Consider the following 19922-nt stretch of genomic DNA (forward strand, 5'->3'; position numbering starts at 1 on the left):
AGATAGTCCTCTGTGTCCTTCAGTCTTTAAGCATGATGGCTTGGGATTACAGATATCTGACTGATTTTTTAAAAAAAAAGATATCCAATTTTCTTGTTTTAATCTATTTGTTTTTGTTTTGTCTTCATGGATTTTAGGGAGTTGGATTTTGAGAGGAGAGGTGATAAAAGATTCTCCCAACTCGAAATCATAAATCTGGTGATCAAATTTTGAGGCATACATTCTCTTTATTATAAAACTTATCAAAATGTGTCTTTAAACAGAAACAAGAAAACAAGAGAAGGAGACAAACCATAAGAGAGTCTTAATCATAGGAAAGAAATAAACTGAGGGTTGCTGGAGGGAGGTGGGGTGGAGGGAATGGGATAACGGGGTGATGGACACTGGGGAGGGTATGTGTTGTAATGAGCCCTGGGCATTATGTAAGACTGATGAATCACAGACCTGTACCTCTGAAACAAATAATACGTTATATGTTAATTTAGAAAGAAAATTACTATTAATTGGTACTTGGCAAAAATATCATAAAGTAAATTAGAATATTTCTAGTGTTTGCCAAAAGCAAACTTGTCCTATTAGGAAAGTCAAGAAAAAAAACTGATGTCCAAACATTTCTGGTGGGTATTGAGTCCGTGTAGAGAAAGTTAAATAATCTTTCTGGTTAATGTTATCACATTATCCTGCACTAATGCCAGGTTCCCCATATAAGTAAGTGCCTGCCAAGATAAACAGAATGTTTACATAGGGCAGCTAGGCAACTCTCACCATTGGATATTTCTGGTAATACTCAGAAAGAGGCTTTTTTTTTTTCCCCTCTATTCTTCATACAGACTACTGACACCTATCCTTAAAACATTACATTTTATAATTATTTGGGTGAGGAAGGAACAAACATTCAGTGCCATGTATAGTACTGTGGCTTATGCATTATTATTGTTATTATTATTATTATCTCCTTATTTGTCAGATCTTTGTTACATTTAAATTTATGCATTTTTAATGAGCTTTGAGGGAAGTACCTAGTTTCTGGATGAAATTAAAGAGCTTCCCATTATTTACTTGAATTATTTCTGGAAAGAGTTTCACCTGTGGCTGCCCACATTCATTTTATGATTTCTATATTTTATATTTTTATTTTTTTCTGAATTTGTTCATAATTCTGCACATAAATCTTTTTTTACCCATATTCTATGGTAACTGCACACTCAGCATTGTGCAAAATCCCCATTGCTCATCTTCCTACAAAAACAAGGAATCTTTGTATCTAAAGGGGTCTTAAAAGAGCTGGTCAGAGTTCAAAACTAAGCACAAGCCCTCACTGGACTTTGATGAAAAGCCCGAAAACCCCCATTTTTGTCTAAGCCGCAACGTGAAAACACACACATACACATACACCGCAACAAATGCACGTTTCTAATCACTGCACGTTCTCCGACTTTTGGAACAGAGCTGCAGGAACAATGATGAGTTCTTCTGAGGCTCGTTGGGGCTCTATCTTTAGCACCTGCTCCTGAGGTGAGCCTGCCAGGCAAGAAGAGAAGGTAGGACTGATTCCAAAGTGTTAGTCCTTGGCCAGTCACTAAAGTTGCAAACCCTCAGGGTGAGCTGGAACCACAGATGCACGTTAGAGGTTCATCCCTGCGTTAAAAAAAGATTCTGTGAAAATAGTGGCTGGTCCTGAGTCCAGCAAGCATGGAGAGCAAGAATGATAAGTTCTCCATTTCTAGCGACTTTATAAATATAGGACTTGCTTACCACAGACTGCTGACCTTGAATTCCCTTCTTATGAGTATGTTTGTAATTCTGAAAGCAGCCTCACGAGGCTGGGGGACTACTCACAGGGTGGCTATTAATAAGCCGTGCTCTGAAAGTTGCAGTAGTCCAGAGCGTGCAGACAGGTGTTTCATTGCAATACAGTCACAGACTGCTGAAGAGGTCAGGTGCATAACGTCCACAGCTTTGTGTGAGCGCGGTGGAGTGTGGGTCTGTGTCCCTGTGAGCACACACACTTGTGTCCACATGCACAATCCCTTCACACATGCTTTGAAAGTACTTGCAAGATGTGCATTTTGTAGTAAGTGATGCTCATTTAAGAGTATGGTACAAAGGAAACCAAAACTTGGTTTCCAAAATCATTCAAATTTTCCTGTGTTTTCAGCAATGTCAATGATGCTACTGAATAAAATAACGTTAGGCCAGTGTATTTTTGTGGCTGATGTTAGAGTCAAGACCAGCTGTCTGGAGGGAAACAACATTTGGGTTGCTATTTAGACTGAGTTTATCTCAAAATGTAGGAAAAATAATATAAACTCAGTTTACCTCCTAAAGAAAGTCGGTCAATAGCATCTTCACACCTAGAGAGGTGGGTTTTCAATATTTAAAAAACTGTTGTCCAAATTGCACATTTCATAATCAAATAGAGACGGAGGACCAAATATTTTGACATAATGCAAACATTCGCAGTAAGGATAAATGGGTGAGTTTTGTTTTTTACCCCGATTTCATGTCTGGATTTATAACATTGCCTTCCATTTTATTTTTCATTTCTTTTATCTCTGTTTTTTTTTTCTCCTTCTCTCTCCTGCCCACCATTGCCTCTCAGTCATATTATGTAATTAAATTCTAATGTGAAGAGCATCTTCAAGAAATTATATCCTATGGCCTTTCTTAAGGTAATTCAAACTTTTCAGTGGCCAAAAAAGAATCGTAGGCTAAATTTATGTATGTTCCCAGAGACAGGGAGAAACTATTTTTTTCTCTGTCCCCTTCATGAGACATTTAAACGAGTGGGTAACAGGTGCTACACGCCAGGAACACACTGTACCCTGAATATTTTTGTAAGAAGCTGTTCACTCTGGGGAAAGCATTTCATTTCTAAGTCCTAGCAAATACCACCTGTGCTTGGTCAGTCACTGGTGCCATAGATACATCCTCGGTGATGAAAAGGGATTTTATTGGACTGTGGGTAGAATTGTTTCTTCAAATACTTGGTGGGGGGGAGCTGATAAATTACACCTACCATGTTGGATAATCACCACACGTCCTTGGGGACAAGACATCACACACGCACTGTGAGCAGCAGGAACAATGCAAGATGGAACAGTGTATGAAACTTGTGTCTTCTTTTCTTCTGGAAAAAAGTCTTTGCTTCTACTCTTATGAGATGTGAAAGTTGGTTGTGCCAAGATGATGGTGCTCAAGGAGGAAAAGAAAATAAAATTTGAGATAGAAAGAAGAGAATATTGTTTAAGAGGATCAAGGGAGGCAAACCGACCTGTTTCTTGCATTAACCTCAGAATTAGCAGATAACATCTCATGGACTTGGCTTAATAAAGGCAATTTACACAGCACTATGGATAAGAAAAGAGCCTCAGAGACAATATTTGTAAGCCATAAATTACTAATACATATGTACTTATGATGAATAAATTATTTTCCAGTATGATGAGCAGGATCTTGTTTTAAAAAGAAAAATAAAATCCGGGTTTTTGAAGGAGGATTAACTCCATCTGCCCCTGAGGTTACATATTTTTTCTTAAGTCATTTTCATGGCCTCGAGTCTTAAGTACACTAATGGTTAGAACTAATGTGCTCGGCCATACCCAGCATCATTGTACCCCCCCCCCAGACCGAGCTGGACTGTGATTCATATCAGTACTTGAAGAATTTCCCAAGCCTGGCAAGGTCCTATTCTCCTGCTCTACCGTCTCTGTCTCCCACCACCCTGGGTGTGTGAATTGCTCTCCCGGTCCAAAAAGCACCGTGCTGGGTTTATCAATTGAAAGATCAAATCACTTCTCAAGAAGAACTCTACCGAATACCACCTGTGATTTAATGCTCTCTCTATCTACATGCTAGCTTTTTAACAAAATTATGCCAGTTGACCACCGCCGCATAGATTCTGACTCGGAAATTATTGGGGTAAACTCGATGGTGGGGAGGAGTTTGGGTTAGTGACAGCGGGTTCACACATAATACTGAGACCTAAAATCAGAACACTCCAGGCCTGACCCCCAAATTGTTCAGCTTATATTTTAAAATGTGTATTTCCTGGAGCCTTGAGGAAATTCCTACTTACATGTTTCATCGTAACTAACATTAAATTCGTCTCCCTCTCCACTTGGACCTGTTTTCCTTTTTACCTAATCCACTTTGTCAAGGATATTGTTATCCTTCTAGTTTTCAGGGCAAGAGGCCAGAAGTAGGATCATTTTTGCTGCTTCTTGCCAATACTCTCTATGTCCCAACTTCTATCAAGCCTCACATTCTCACCTTTTTCAAAGATTAGCTTAGATGTACTCCCCCGTGCGCGTGCCATTCGCTTCTAAGCTCCACTGGGCTTTCAAATCCCACCAGCTGTCCACCTCCAATCCCCAGCACACATTCTCTGCTTTCAAGGGGCCTCTTTGCACTGGCATTACACTCTGTGAAGGCTTATCCTGCTTCTGGAGCTTTCTTTATACTTTTCTTCTTGCCTGAATTGTCCTCCCAAATCTGACCCTAGATCCGACTTCCCAGATCTCTACCCAGATCTGACTGTTGCTTTTTTTTTTCCTTTTTTCGTTTTCTTCTTTTTAAGAGACAGCTTGTGTTTCAAGGGAAAGCTTAGTACACTCCAACACCAGACACGGCCTGAAGTCAGGGCAGCCGGGATGGGTGGGTGATTCCCAGGGAGCCTCGCATGGAGAAGAGGATGAGGAAGGCCACCATCAAACAGAAGGGCCCCCTGGCCTCAGAAAGGGCAAAGCCCAAAATGGCTTAGAAGAGTTGCTGCTTAAGAGATGGGCTCCAGGCATCGCCAACAATCAAGCTGCCGAACACTGTTCCAATGCCAGCCCTGAACCAGCCACACCAACTGTGGCAGCTCCAGCACCCATAAACTTGGCAACTGGGTCAATGTCCCAGGAGACAATACCAGACTGGGTGTCGGGCCATTGGAGTGGAGAGCTGCTGTTTAGATGGGATCGCTGGTCTACTCAAGAGGCAAGCAAACACAGGCCTGATTGCACCCCTGGTACAATGGCGGATCAGAGCCAGAGGCTTGATGGAGCTGTTGATCTGCCCGTCTGGGTCTGCATTCCTGCCGCCCCATGCCCCTGCTTGGACCCTGGAACTTGCCCAGCTCAAGATGACTCTGACAACTTCCTGTTGTTACCAATTCCTTTTCCACTCAACCTAAACACCGTGGTTGAATCACTTAAATGCCCCTTTACCAGCCCTCTCAATTTCTTTCTTATTTTGTCTTTTTTCTTTTTTTAAGGCATTATCCACCCCAGCCACCCTCATGACGATATGCAACCAAAGATTAATCTACCCTTCTACCCATTCTTTTTATTTATAATCATTCTTTCTCTTTACTAGTTGTCTCTGAACATTGACATTCATTGAAATGGGGTTGAAGAGGACAACGGCACTTGAAGCCAACAGGCCTTCCATACCGCTGGGTAATTCTTTCTCTTGCCTCTGATTATGACTCTTACATTTCTTGTTGCTGCTCTGCAGGTTTTTTACATCCTTCTTCATAGCACTCATGCCATTTGCATCTTCCTGACCCCCAGGAGTTCACTCTATTCTTCAAACTGAAGAGCGACTGTTCCAAGCAGCTGCCCTTTCTCCCTGGCACCCTAGCCTGACCATGGAACCCATCCTGAACCATCTTCCCTCCTGTCTCCGAGCAACGTATCCCTTTGCCTTCTCTCTATGGCATTCTTCCCCATCCTCTAGGATATTGGTTATCTTGTTGTAGTTATTTTGCATTTCTTTTGCTTTTTTTTCCCCTGAATCCTTCCTCCAGAGTATATCGATGTGATCCAGTCTCCCTCACCCTCAAAAATGTTTTATCTTATGCCTATGATCTGGCTTCCTCTCTCATTAACCTACTGAGATTTTTCTTTCTCTGACCACAAATGACCTTCTAATGGCCAAATCACATTTTGCTCTCACATTACTGGATTTTTTTCTGCAGATGCTGATGCTTGATAATGTGTCTCCATGGATTCTGAGTACTATTGTCTCTTGGTTTCTATTGATGTACTGTCCTTCTTCCTTCCCTTTAGCCCACCCATTGCACTGTAGGGTTTGTTTCCTCAGTATTTAATGGATACTCTTCTGACATCCATTTATTTTCTTTAGAGTCCCATCTTTACCCCAAATTGTATCTTCTATTCCAAGCTGTATTTCCGTATGTAACTGACTGCCCAATCTGTATATCCAAGCCTCTCCCCATGTCGTTCCCTTCAGTCTGTTAGAACCTCGTCTTAAAAAAAAATTTTTTTTTTTTGGTCTCATATCATTACCTCATTTAAATATCTCTGGTGTTTATAGGATTAAGGTCAAATTCCAGCGGGATGGGAAGCCCATCAGTATCTGGGCTCATATTCTCTTCAGGACTGTATAGTGTTCTTTAGCCATACTAGAATTCTTATCATAATCTTTCTTTCTGCTGTATTTGTGTTATTAGATTTTTCCCTTCATGAAACATATTTCATGACTATGTATAAGACTATATAACCCAGATTGAGAAATACTAATATCTGACTTTTTTCAAGATTATTTTGTTGGTATCCTGGAACAAAGATATACCCTAAGAGAATCAGTTTTTGTGGGTTTTTTTTTTCCCTCTAAAAAAAAAAAAAAGTGATCATTGTCAAACATCCTGAAAACTTCAATATGAAGTAAGCAATAAGGTGCATCTTTGAACCGAGTATTGGAGAAAAGTTTTACCTTCTCAGGCCTGGCAACTTCCAGGAGTGGGTTTGACCCGGCATCCTAGGTTGGGTTTCCACAGTTCAAACTCTGATGTGAGAGGATTTGGGTGAAAGTGGTTTATTGAGGGGAAACTGGAAAGGACACAGGAAAAGCAGGATGTGTGAACAGGAAAAGCTGAGCAAAGGTATGATTTCAAGTGAAGTGCAAGCCAGGACTTGATCCTGTGGGTAAAATGTCCCTCACACAATGTCCTTCCTGGAGGCAAGGGATCTGAAACTATGTCTACTTGCAGCAGCCTCCAGTCACTGGCTGCAAGCTGGATGAAAGTGGGAGCACTGAGGATTTGTGAATTCCAATTCTGCTTCCGTAGCCAAAGAACAATTGTCTGGGAAACCTGCAAGTGCAGGTGGTTAGGAGTAAAAGGCAGAGCTGTGAATGCACATTTAGAACTGGCAACAGAAACATGGAGAACATGAATAATCTCCACTATTCCTCGTTATAGAGAAGCAGAAAAGGAGTTAATAATCACAGAGCTTGCCCTTTCCACTGCAAGCAGCAGGAGTAGAAGAACAGAGAAGTGACAGCTTTTGGAACAAGCATCTTTTAAGATTCCTGGACTCGATTCCAACATGTGTAAGGAGGTATGTGTGTGTTGGAGAGGGGGTGTTTCCCACACACAAGACACCAAGCAGTTTCCCGGCGCTAGAAAGGATATCCACGAATTCAACTCAATTCCAGCACTTTCTACTCAGACACAGCATCAGATTTCATAGGTTAAAGTTCAGTCCTATAAGACTGACCCTTCTTCCCAAATCAAATGCCGGTCACAAGCCCCAGGCGTTTACCTGTGCTTCTAACTAACTGGCTATAGACTGGCTGTTCCAGTGACTTTGCTAGAGTTCCATTAATTTGTTAGAGTAGTGCATAGAACTCAGGGAAACAAGTTTCCATTAGGTTCCATTAATTTGCTAGAGTGGTTCACAGAACTCTGAGAAACAAGTGTACCAGTTTATTAAAGGATAGGATACAGAATACAAACCAACAGCCAGATGAAGAAATACATAAGATGAGATCCTAAACAAAGGGGTTTCTGTATTCTGGAGCTTGGGACCCCCAAGAGTAGAAGATCTCTGAAAAAGAAAAAGAAAAAAACAACCTGAACTGTTGGGTTTCTATGGAGGCTTCATTACATAGTCATGTTTGACTAAGTCATTAGTCATTGACTGATTCAAGCTCTAACTCTTCTTTCCTCCCAGGGACCTAGGGGGTTGAGTTTGTTGGAAAGTTCCAACCCTCTAATCGCATGGTTAGTCCTTCTTACAACTAGTCCCCCACCTTGGGTGGGATATGGAAGTCACCTTCATTTGTAACAAGATCCCCACCGAAGACCAAATATACCTGAGAAATATCTTTTTGGCTATCAGATTACCGATATAAATACAGTGGTCATAAAACAGTATGTTGCAAACCAACTTCTGGAATGTAGCAAATTCTCCCAGCCACATGTGGTCATGCCTAGTCCCACTAGCAACTGAAAAGATGTATAAGACCTTGGTCTCAAATAGAGGAAGCATCGTGGTCACTGGCAGGCCAATGTGTTCAGCAGAACAGAGACTTTCTGAAGGTCATTAGTAGTAGAGCAAGAGCACTGGGACAAAATGAGCAAGCCTGAGATGAATGGCCCAGCAGAATCATTTCAAAATGCGTGCAGAACACTATCATGGGAAACTTACAAATACTAAGATATGGAAAAGACATTTTGAGTAAGATCAGTCAGTAGAATCTCTGGAACAGGTTAGAATTTTGGCTGCATTCTTTTAAAGTCCTGGTGACAGATGAGGATCACTGGGCTCTAAACCTCCAACAACTGTGGGTAGTTAATCCACCAATGATCCAGGAGATGGAGCAATATTAGCTCATCTTCTCCTTGGGCTTTAAGACCCATGAACAATTTCCCAATTTGAATGAACTCTTTCCGACCTCCCCTAACTTCATTTTCTCCCTGAGTACAAAGAGTACTCAGTTACTTTAAAAAAAAAAAAAAAGATTTATTTATTTCTTTCAGTGGTGGGGGGAGCGTGCATGAAGGGGGAAGGGGCAGAAGAAGAGGGAGAGAGAAACTCAAGCAGACTCTGAGCTGAGCAGGGAACCAGACATGGGATTCGATCTCATGACCCTGAGATCACACCTGAGCCCAAACCCAGAATCAGATGCTTAACTAACCGCATAACATGAAGGTGCCCCTCAGCTAATTTTATCACAGAATTTGCTGCACCTACTGTGGTGGTCTGTGTCTGTCTGACCCAATAAATGCCTTCAGGAAAAGACCTATTACTCATTTCTGGTCCCCAGTATTTAGTGTAATATGTGGCAAATATTACAGTCTTAATAAATGTTAGCTGAATGTATAAAGTATGTAGACCCCTGTTTTTCATCCTTTTGGGTGGCAAAAAAAAAAAATCAGTGAGGGGCTGATAAAAGCTATGAAACTTTTTCCCATAAATATGCACAAAAACAGAGAATTTTATATACACTAATCTAGGAGAACTGTCTTAAACAGAAAAGAAAAATCATAGGTTCTAGGGGAACCCATGTCCTTCAAACTCAAGACCAATAGTAGAGGTCCTCCAAATTTTTTTAAATCCTGGTGTGTTCTCTTACAGTAAATCAATGGAAAACTTAAAATCAGTGTGAGCATTAAGGATTTAGGAGCTCGCTTCCAAATTACATGCACCAGCTACTTTGGAGGAAGTTGATAGGAATTGCAATTAGTGTGAAGTGAAGCATTGATGGGAGCCAAGCAAGAAAACAGAAGAGAAGGAAATGAACAGACCTTTTAATGAACAGAGAAAACAGGCAGAACAGGCACATTTGGCCCTGAAAATGAATAGTGGAGGGTGACAGTATTTTCCCTCAGTTTTAAGTCACATTCTAGGCCACCATTTGACTATTGAATGAATCATATCTAAGATAAACTTAGTAGATGGAGGCAAAACCTCCTTCTTAGAGATTCAAGCTTTTTTATGTACCCCTGGGAGCTCTGAATCCCCATTTCATTCCTCTAGGCTTAAAATGTTTTTACTTTCTAGGTGTTGGCTGCAGAGCCATGAGATTGACATCATTTATATAAAGAAATAACTTCCAATATTCATGTTCAATGCATTCACATTGCCGATTTTTGAGTCACTGGGTGGTCTGTTAAACCACCCACTTTATCATTACACTTTGATGAAAGCGTAATGAGATATTTTGCACATGTTAAGTTCTGGTGAGTAATTATCGATGAGCTGATTGTTGATTGAAAGCAAATTTAATGAAAGAGGTATCACTTTATATACTTTATTTCTAATTTTGAGAAAGCTTAAATCTTACCTTGTCTATGTCTCTCAGTAGACCACCCTGTAGTTTTTCTATGCAATCTGAGATTTTACCCTGCAGTTTAAAATGCACCCTCAGCTAAATCCCTCAGGCAGAATTAGGCAGCATCCAGTTAGCCAGATAGAAGCAAATTTCAGTAAACAATTATTTAATGGTAAATTGAAAATATAATCTACCAAATAATAACTATACTTCTCCTGGCCACAGAAATTCATTCCTTCTGTTTCACCATGTCCTTAAAATTTCTAAATATATGGAAAAAGTGGAAGTAAAAAATATTCAGGTGGGCAATAATAATCTCCTTGACAGTTTATTTAAACTTACCTGCAAAGATGAATTGAATAAAAATCAATTTCTTACCATCAGTTGTCATTTAATTGTTGTTAATGTGCTTTTCATATATATTTGTTTGAAGTATAATAACGTTTTAAGTTTCTGATTGTTTATGATAAAGTAGTACATTTCCTTGATTCAAGGACTCAAATATTTCTGAAATTGGGATGCAGTTTACCATCTATATGGATGCATAAATGTGAAAGTTGTCTTTAAATTGATGATGCGTTGTTCAGTTGATGAAATCTTAGAATGGAGGAGATGTGGTAAAAGAAGACTGTGGGTCTTCTAAAAACATTTCTCAGAGATGGTTTCTTTTAGCAGTTAGTCCACAGCTTCTATGTTCTTGATCCACTTTCTTCTTTTATTTCCCATCAAAATTAATTGGGGGACCTGGATGGCTCAGTTGGTTAAGTGTCTGCCTTCAGCTCAGGTGCTGACCCTGGGGTCCTGGATCAAGCCCCACATTGGGCTGCTGCTTTTCCCTCTCTTCCTGTCCCTCCCCACTGCTCCTGCATTCTCTCTTTCCATCAAATAAATAAATAAATTCTTAGAAAAAAAGAACTCACTTGTTCAGGAAACAATTAAGCAAAGCTTTCTGAGAATGGGGTCAGAATGAGATATATTTGGCTTTCTAATTCTGTAAGAAATACATGCATTATCAATTGAATCAATGTGAGGAGATGTTCCATTGTCACTAATTTACAAATTTGCTTTAGGAAATCACCTTCATACCTGGCAATGTTGCCAAATGGAGTCAGACTGAAGTACTCATATAAAACTTTAAACTTTCAAACAAGATCAAGACCAGAAAGCTTCGTTTTAGCACCTGGTCACACTTTTCCTCCAAACATAAATCTATTTGTGTTAGAATTGGCCAATTGTGTTACAATTGGCTTTGTCTCATTAAACTGTATTCAAGTGAAAGTATTTTATCAGTGATGAAAAATAAAATGTTATGTCAAAGTTACTTAAAAGGTGATGGGTGGAATGAAAGTCATTTCATGAAACAATGTGAAAAATGAAAAAGCTCTCTTTGATCATAGTTCATAATTGAAGGTTATTTCCATTTCCTAGGTAGTTATTTTGGCAATTAAATCAACTCCAAAGTTTTATCTCTAAAAAAATTAATTGTATGTTGAAAAAGTGAATTGGGATAATGTACTCTAGAAAGGTTAAAAGAGGTTATTCCAAATGTTATTTCAGTAACATTAGATTTGTTATCATATGCAGAGAAGTTTAAGGTATTAAAAAAGTATAAGATGCTAAAAATGTTCTCTGTATGGAAAAAAATACTTTTTAGTTTTATTAGTAACAATTCTTCTGAGTGAATAAATTTATTACTCCAAACTACTTATTTAAATTCGTGTTTATGAGGGTGATACCAGTCAATATTGCAATGTATCACATTGTTCATAAATCTCTTTTGATTTATAGATCCCTCGGGTACCGATATTTATATTGTTAATGCTTTCTTGGAGTATAACTGATAAAAAATTGCATAATTTAAAATTCACCAGTTGATAGATTGTACCACAACTCGATGATGCTCTGTTCACTTTTTTTCCCAGTCTTTTTTTTCTCTCCCTGCTTCATTTTGAATAGTTTCTATTGCTGTGTCTCCAAGTTCACTAGGCTTTTCTTCCATAGCATTTAATCTGCAGGAAACCAACTAGTGTATTTTTCATCTCACACATTGTAGTTTTCTAGAAAGTGTCTCTGTACATTCAGTTTGGGTCTTTTTAAAATAATTTTTGGGCCTTAATTCAACATTTTGAACTAAGGAATATAATCCTAATTGTCTTAATACCTGTGTAAGTTAATGCTAACATCTGTATCAGTTCTGGGCGGGTTCAATTGATTGAACTTTATCACTGATTGTATTTTCCTGCTTTCTGTGCTAATCATCTTTGATGAGTGGCAGACATTGTGGATTTTATCTTATATGATGCTGGTTATTTTTGTATTCCTATAAAAGTTCTTGAGTTTTGTGCTAGGGCATGGTTAAGTTCCTTGGAAGTGGCTTGACTTCATCAGGTCTTGCTTTTAAGAATCATTAGGTGGGACCAGAGTAATGTTTACTAGGACTAATTATTCCCCATGACTGAGGAAGGGGTCTTCTGAGCTACCCATGCCCTGTGACTTATGAGGTTTGCCAGTATGGCTGATGGGAACATGTGCCATTCCAGGCCCTATGTGAGCACCAAATGCCATTCAAATCTTTTCAGATGATTTTTTCCGAGCCTCAGGTAGCTTCCTTGCATGCCTGTGCTGGTTAATACTATGTTGAATGCTACTTGGGATGAACCCTCTGCAGACTTTTGGTTTATTTTCCTGATACATCTCTATCCTCTCCTGTCTTATGGCTAGTGAATTCAGGCTGCCTTTGTCCCTCCAGACTCTATCCCTCTGCCAGGTCCTCCTGGGCCCTCTCCCCTATCCTGCAGCCTGAGAACTTTCCCAAATCAGTAAGTTGGGGTCTGTTATGAAGCTCATCTCTCCAGGATCACTTCCTTTGTTGCCTGATGTCCATTGTTAATTCACATATTTTGTCCCCTCTTCTTCTCCTTTGGTTGTTTTGGGTAGGAGAGTGAATTCAGTCCTTGTGACTTCATCTTAGCCAGAGGTAGAAATCTACATGTCCATATCATATACACACACACATCTGTATATATGAATTCACATATATACACATATATATGAATTACTGTATTCATTTTATATATATATATATGTACATATATTATATGCATGTATATCTGAGTACTGTATTATGTTTTAATCCAAGCAAATATCAACTATGAAATTTTTAGGGGAAAGTACTATTATAGACTTTCTAATCTTATAGGAAATATGATCATGTATTATCTTTTTTTTTAAAGATTTTATTTATTTATTTGACAGACAAAGATCACAAGTAGGCAGAGAAGCAGGCAGAGAGAGGAGGAAGCAGGCTCCCTGCTGAGCAGAAAGCCTGATGCAGGGCTGGATCCCAGGAACCTGGGATCATGACCTGAGCCGAAAGCAGGGGCTTTAACCCACTGAGCCACCCAGGTGCCCTTTATCATGTATTATCTTGTTCAAAAGTTTTGTTTGGATGTTTCAGTATGACCTTCAATATGAGGCCTTCAATATGCTTTCAATATGAGGCAATATTGAAAAGCATGAAGGTGGTTTACTATATTATGATATAAAAAATTACTACTCTTTTTCTGTGCCAAGCCCCTATCCCAGTGTGATGGGATAAAAATTGGTATATTATTTTGACCAGAAGAACTTTAGTGATTTTGAAATTTTTTCAGTTTCTTTCCTATCCTCTCAATCACCTTTTTGTTCAATTCTCTTCTTCAAAGGTACCAAGTCTCCTTTATAATAATTTGTTATAGTTATGCAAGAGAATTTGTTAAACCTTGCCCATTTTAGGACATGGTTTCATAGGTCCTCAATAGACTTTTTCTAAGAACGTAAGGACTACTGGAAGAAAAAAGAAATTATTGAAAATAAATTGGAAAACATTTCAGTTATTTTAGAAATGGCCTCTTTATATAAATCATTTCTCTGTGCCACACACAAAAGATATCTTTAATAAGGTGCTTGTTCTTGAGAATCACTGTTAGAGGATACAAAAAAGATTCTTTCTCAAGAGTGGTTAAGTGGGCTTCTAGGGTTTGATAATAAAAGCAGGACTATTCATGCATAATAGAATCAGACTTTTTTTTTTTTTTTAACTTGCCTTCCTTTGCTATTCTGGACAGGTGTTTCCATAGTGCAATTTAAACTACAAAAATGGCTCATAATTGCCAACACCTAATTTAACATTCTGAAGCTAATCATAAAACAACCTCCCCTTTCACAGGAAAGACAAAGTCTCAGCTGGGCTTTAAATCCTGATTATATGACAAGGTTCCAATTGAAATTTTAGCTATCAACCAAGTGACCTTCAATGACCACAAGCTGGGAAGCTTGGTAACTAATCTAAACACATCTCGAGGCAAAAACCCCCACCTCAGCGTTAGTTTCCAGACTCTTGCATTATTCACTTCATGAAGAAAGCAGAATATGAAAAGCAAATGATTGTAGCAACCTTCAACCCTCAATTCTTGAAAGGCCAACAGCAAGCTGTGAAAATATTCCCATAACCCTACTTCCTGTGTGGGAGTTTAGGACACTGATAAAATGTTTATGTTGTCAGCCCACGTGTAGCAGTCAGTAATTCCTTCTGCTTTTAAGAAAGAGTTATTTGAAAAAAAAAATCTTGCTCATATGAAAATAAAAGAAATCCTGCACTCATAGCCACTTTCAGATCATAATAAAGTCACACTTAGTTTTTTTTTTTACTTCCAATAATCCTCTTCAGCAACTTTCAATTCGAGAGCAGCTTTATTAATAATAATTTTATGTAAAGTTTTTCTTTTCTTCATAAAAAAATTCTCCCATCACAGAGTTTTCATCTTTTTTTTTTTTTTTTTAAGATTTTAGTTTTTTATTTGACAGACAGGGATCACAAGTAGGCAGAGAGGCAGGCAGACAGAGAGGAGGAAGCAGGCTCCCTGCTGAGCACAGAGCCTGATGCTTGGCTCCACCCCTGGACCCTGGGAACATGACCTGAGCCAAAGGCAGGGGCTTTAACCCACTGAGCCACCCAGGTGCCCCCAGAGTTTCATCTTTATGACTTCTTTTTCAATTACATTAAAAAGCAGAATCCTGGCATAGTGACCTACAGTCCTGCTGGACAAGAAATACTTTACTCCTATTTTTAAGTAAGATTGGTAAACCCGCTGGCTCTTAATTGCTAAACTATAAATTTCTTGAGGGTGATCCATTTTTTAAACCAAGTTTGTATTCTCCAAAGCAACCAGCGGGCTGCTTTGAACAAAGCTAACACTATTAAACATTTGTTGAATAAATGCTGGGCTTTACTAATACAATGAATGAACGAATTGATTTTCTCTATGGCTACAGTGATTATGTCCCTGAGATTTTTTTCCCCTGATTTGTAACTTTATGTCTATAAAATTTTGCCAAAGGCTTATGATTAAATCACACTTAATTATACACTGAACAAGGTGTCTATCCTTAAACTGAATTCAGTTTTGCATTCAATTGCTTTTATATTGAATTCAATAACATTTTGTAAAACAAAACAGGAAATACCTCAAAAAAATCTGTATCAAGTAAAGCAGTGCATCTGTAGGTTTTATTTGGGTATGCTCAGCCTTTTTCTAATATAGATTTTGGCTGACTTACATAAAAAGACTTATACAGTAGTTTTATTGGAATAAATTAGAAGACAGAAGGTTAAGAATAAAAGAAGATACCAACATGCCAACCACAAAGGCCAACACGGTGGGTATGATCATACACAAAAATTGTCTGTATGTTTCTTGGCAGTTAAGCCAATAAATAAATAAATAAATAAAAATAATAAAACCTAGAGAGAAGAAGAAGGAGGAGGAGGAGGAAAAATACAATGGGTTACATAACTCACTAAGAGAAAAGAAGAAAATTTACTACTGTCTCAAAGAAGGCACATTTTTTCTTGGTACTAAACTCAGAGCAAGTTCTCATGTGGGTCTTAGGTAGGGAACATTGAGTAATTTAATGGACAATGTCCTTATACCAATTTCACAGCAAATGCAGAAATGGGCCTCATGTGGCTCTTTCTTGTAAAGGCCTTCAATAAAAGTTGAAGGCATAATATTAAAGCACCAGGGAGGAAGACAGTTCTGGGAGGGACCCAGCGAATGAGATGCCAGCATGTGTTCAATCCTGATCCAAAGGTAGAACTTAGGATGCCGGCAGTTGTAAAAGGCTTAAACTGGTTCTTTGCTGAAGTTTCATATTTGTTAGGAGCTGGAAGCAGTGGATTCTTTGAAATAACCCTCAGTGAGGGTTTTGAGGTTTTGCTGTTTATGGTTAAAAATAGTCTTGTAAGATTTAGAATCTATACAAGGAAATGAAAGACTAATATATAATAAAAAAATTCCAAAACCTGAACCAGTGTTGGGGTCTGAGTCTCCTCACGCCACAAGATGGTGGGATATGAAGGGGTTACTCGATATGGCAAGCTTCTTAGTCTTTTTCATCCTTGTAATGGCAGGGTCAAGTTAAACTCTTTGCACTAAGACTTGGGATAAATTCCCAAAGATTTGTTCCATAAGTCAACAATCTCTTTAAATTCTCAACTTGAGATTTCAAAATATGTACACATTATTATTCCATTAAATGTTTGTTTTATTTTAATATGAAAATAATGACAGTATCAAATGCTGATGAAGATGTGGAGAAATAGGACTCTTATTCACAACTGGGGGGAACATAAAATGGTACAGACATTTTGGAAGACAGTTTGGAATTTACTAATAAAACTAAACACATTCTTATCATATAAACCAGCAATCACACTTCTAGATATTAACCTCAAAGGAGTTGAAAAGAACAAAAAGTTCCACATGGATATTTACAGCAACTTTATTCATAATTGCCAAAACTTGGAAGTATCTAAGATATCCTTTAGTAGATGAATAGGTAAATGAACCACGGTGCATCCAGACGATGGAATGTGATTTGGCATTAAAAACAAATGAGCAATCAAACCATGAGAAGACATGGAGGAATCCCAAATGCATATTACTATGAAAGAATCCAAGGACTATATACTGTATGATTTCAATTGTATGATTTCAATTGTATGATTATTCTGGAAAAAATGAAAGTATGGGGATGGTAATAAAATTAGTGGTTGCTAGGGGTCAAGGGGAGAGAGGAATGATTAGGATTTTTAGGGTACCAACAATGCTCTGTATGATACTGTAATAGTGGATACATTAGCCCAAACTCGTAGAATGTACAACACCAAGAGTGAACCCTAACGTTAACTATGGGCTTTGGGTGATAATGATTGGTTTATTTATTTATTTATAAATATTTTATTAATGTACTTTAGAGAGAGAGAGAGAGTTTGTGGTAAAGTGGGGGACCCTCCCCCATAGGGAGAGGGAAAGAATCTTAAGCTGACTCCCTGTCAAGTACAGACCCTGATGTGGGGCTCAATCCCACAATCCTGAGGCCACGATCCGAGCCTAAATTAAGAGTCAGATGTTCAATCAACTGAGCCACCCAGGTGTCCTGAGAATGATGTGTTTAAATGTAGATTCATCAGGTATGACAAATGTACCACATTGGTGGTAGATGTTGATAATAGGGGAGACTATGTTTGTGTGAAGGAAAGGGATATATGGAAAATTTCTGTACTTTCCATTCATATTTGCCATAAACCTAAAGCTCTTCTAAAAAAGTGTATTTTAAGAAGTGTGTTAAATAAACTGTAAGAAGAGATAAGCCTTGTTTATAGACCAGCTTCGAGTACTGCCTGCCCACTTCTCCAATCTGAGTAGCACAGCCAGAGACAAGCCAGTAGTTGTACCCTGAAAAAATGTCAATGCACGCTTCCACGCATCCACTACAGCCCTAAGTGAAACCAGTTAATGTTGTGAAGAGCTGAATTCTGAGTATCATCATCTCCCAAAGTATTTTGCCCGGAAATATCAGTAGAAAATAACTTAAACAATTGACCTGCTGTGGGGATTTGAATGAGTCCCACAGCTTGAATGTCCATGAAGATAAATAGCTTCACTTTTTTCAGATACGACATTGAGTCCCTCTTGCTGATAATAGTGGATGAGCAGGGATCTGAACCAGTCAGCTTGACTTTAGAATCTTTCTTTTAATGTGTATGCTAAATTGATTTGAGATTATTCTATTTAAAATCCTTTGGTTCTATAATCTTGAGTTACTTCAAGTCTCTATGTGGCCTAGAACCTTCTTTGTAAATGTATCTGGGCCAAAGCTGTCTCAGGGTCAGACTGTAAATGTGCAGCCATTCTTGTTCTCCTTTAACACTCTGTTTTATTCTCTCCACTTCAGTGACTTTCTCCAGAGCTCATGGGCTTTTTTTTTTCTCCTGACAACTTTACCTCAGGTCTGTGGCATCATGTCCTCTGAGACACGTCTTGTGTTTCCATGATACCTTTCCTGCTTTTACTCCTCACTCAGGGCTTTACCATATATGTTCTGAGAGGAAATCGTGGACTAGCTCCTTTTTTACCACAGGCCATGCCATAATTTCTAACCAGCCTTGTGGTCAGTGCCCTGATCTGGTCTTGTCAGCAGTGGCTGGGAGAACTGGCGTTCAGTGGGTGGAAAGCAGGGTTATTCAAGAAATAATGATGCAGGCGAGATGTTTCCCTCTAAGGGGAATGTGTGTGACAGGCTTTCTCAGACTTGGCATGTCCACTACAAAGCTGAAGCAGATGTTCTATCATTCTTTTTTTTTTTTTTTTTAAGATTTTATTTATTTATTTGACAGAGAGAGATCACAGTAGGAGAGAGGAAGGGAAGAGATCAGAGAGAGAGGAAGGGAAGCAGGCCCCCTGCTGAGCAGAGAGCCCGATGCGGGACTCGATCCCAGGACCCTGAGATCATGACCTGAGCCGAAGGCAGAGGCTTTAACCCACTGAGCCACCCAGGCGCCCCGAGATGTTCTATCATTCTTTTGAATTTCTTTGAAGAGCCTGGTTTGTTCCATTACTGTGTGTCCCTTTTCAAATTTATCTTGTCAAGTCACTATTAACTTATTTATATGGGAGGTGACACTGCTTCAGTGGGTATCTTCAGTGGCTTGTCCAGGTCCCGAAAGTTCTTAATCGGTATCAAAAAAAAAAAAAAAAAAAAAAAAACCCTCTGGATTTCAATGAATGAACACTTGAAAGCATTTTCAACTGTTAGAATGCTAGCGTTAGTATGAGTTTTCATGCTGGCTTACTCCTTATATACTCAGTTTCTAATTTAAAAAAAAAAAAACAAAAGAGAAAAAAAACCTCTTTGTTGTGTGAACTTTTCCCATTTTCCAGACAGCTATAATTTTACATTTTTTCTCTCTGGTTATATTCTGAGTTCACAAGGACCATCCCTACACTCTTATCTCAGATGGTCTTTGTTTCTGTTCTGTGACACACCATCACTGTCACCCCTTCCTCCCTCCGCTGCCATCTCTACTGGTTTCAAATGCCTGCTGTCCTTCTAGTTTTTCCATTTTAGTGTTTCACATCCACTGAGGTATGTGTTAATTTTGTATAGAAATAACATTGAGGGCGCCTGGGTGGCTCAGTGGGTTAGGCCGCTGTCTTCGGCTCAGGTCATGATCTCAGGGTCCTGGGATCGAGTCCCGCGTCGGGATCTCTGCTCAACAGGGAGCCTGCTTCCCTCTCTCTCTCTCTGCCTGCCTCTCTATCTACTTGTGATTTCTCTCTGTCAAATAAATAAATAAAATTTAAAAAAAAAAAAAAAAAAAGAAAGAACATTGAATTTGCACACAGACAAGTCAGTCATAAGAATGAGATGAGTGGTTTTGTCTAATACCTATTAGACAAGTCTTCTGTGTTTTGGAAGCAATAGTTTTTTTTCACAGTTGCTTTGCTTTTGTTTGTGCTGACAGAATTTTA

General features: G+C 38.8%; 1 long non-coding RNA gene across 2 annotated transcripts in view; it reads right to left on the reverse strand.

Moving 5' to 3' along the window:
• Nucleotides 1-222: 222 nt before the first annotated feature.
• Nucleotides 223-19922, reverse strand: part of LOC131825260 (uncharacterized) — a 63976-nt gene continuing 44276 nt past the window's right edge. The window contains exons 2-5 of one of the 2 annotated variants that reach the window (XR_009351176.1): nucleotides 7748-7838; nucleotides 6724-6839; nucleotides 3020-3195; nucleotides 223-1638 (exon numbers count right to left, since the gene is read on the reverse strand). This is a non-coding gene — a long non-coding RNA (uncharacterized LOC131825260). The remainder of the gene's footprint in view (nucleotides 1639-3019; nucleotides 3196-6723; nucleotides 6840-7747; nucleotides 7839-19922) is intronic. The other variant, XR_009351177.1, reaches the window with a different exon arrangement.

This window comes from Mustela lutreola, chromosome 2 (genome assembly GCF_030435805.1).
Source record: "Mustela lutreola isolate mMusLut2 chromosome 2, mMusLut2.pri, whole genome shotgun sequence".
Classification (NCBI taxonomy): Eukaryota; Metazoa; Chordata; class Mammalia; order Carnivora; family Mustelidae; genus Mustela; species Mustela lutreola.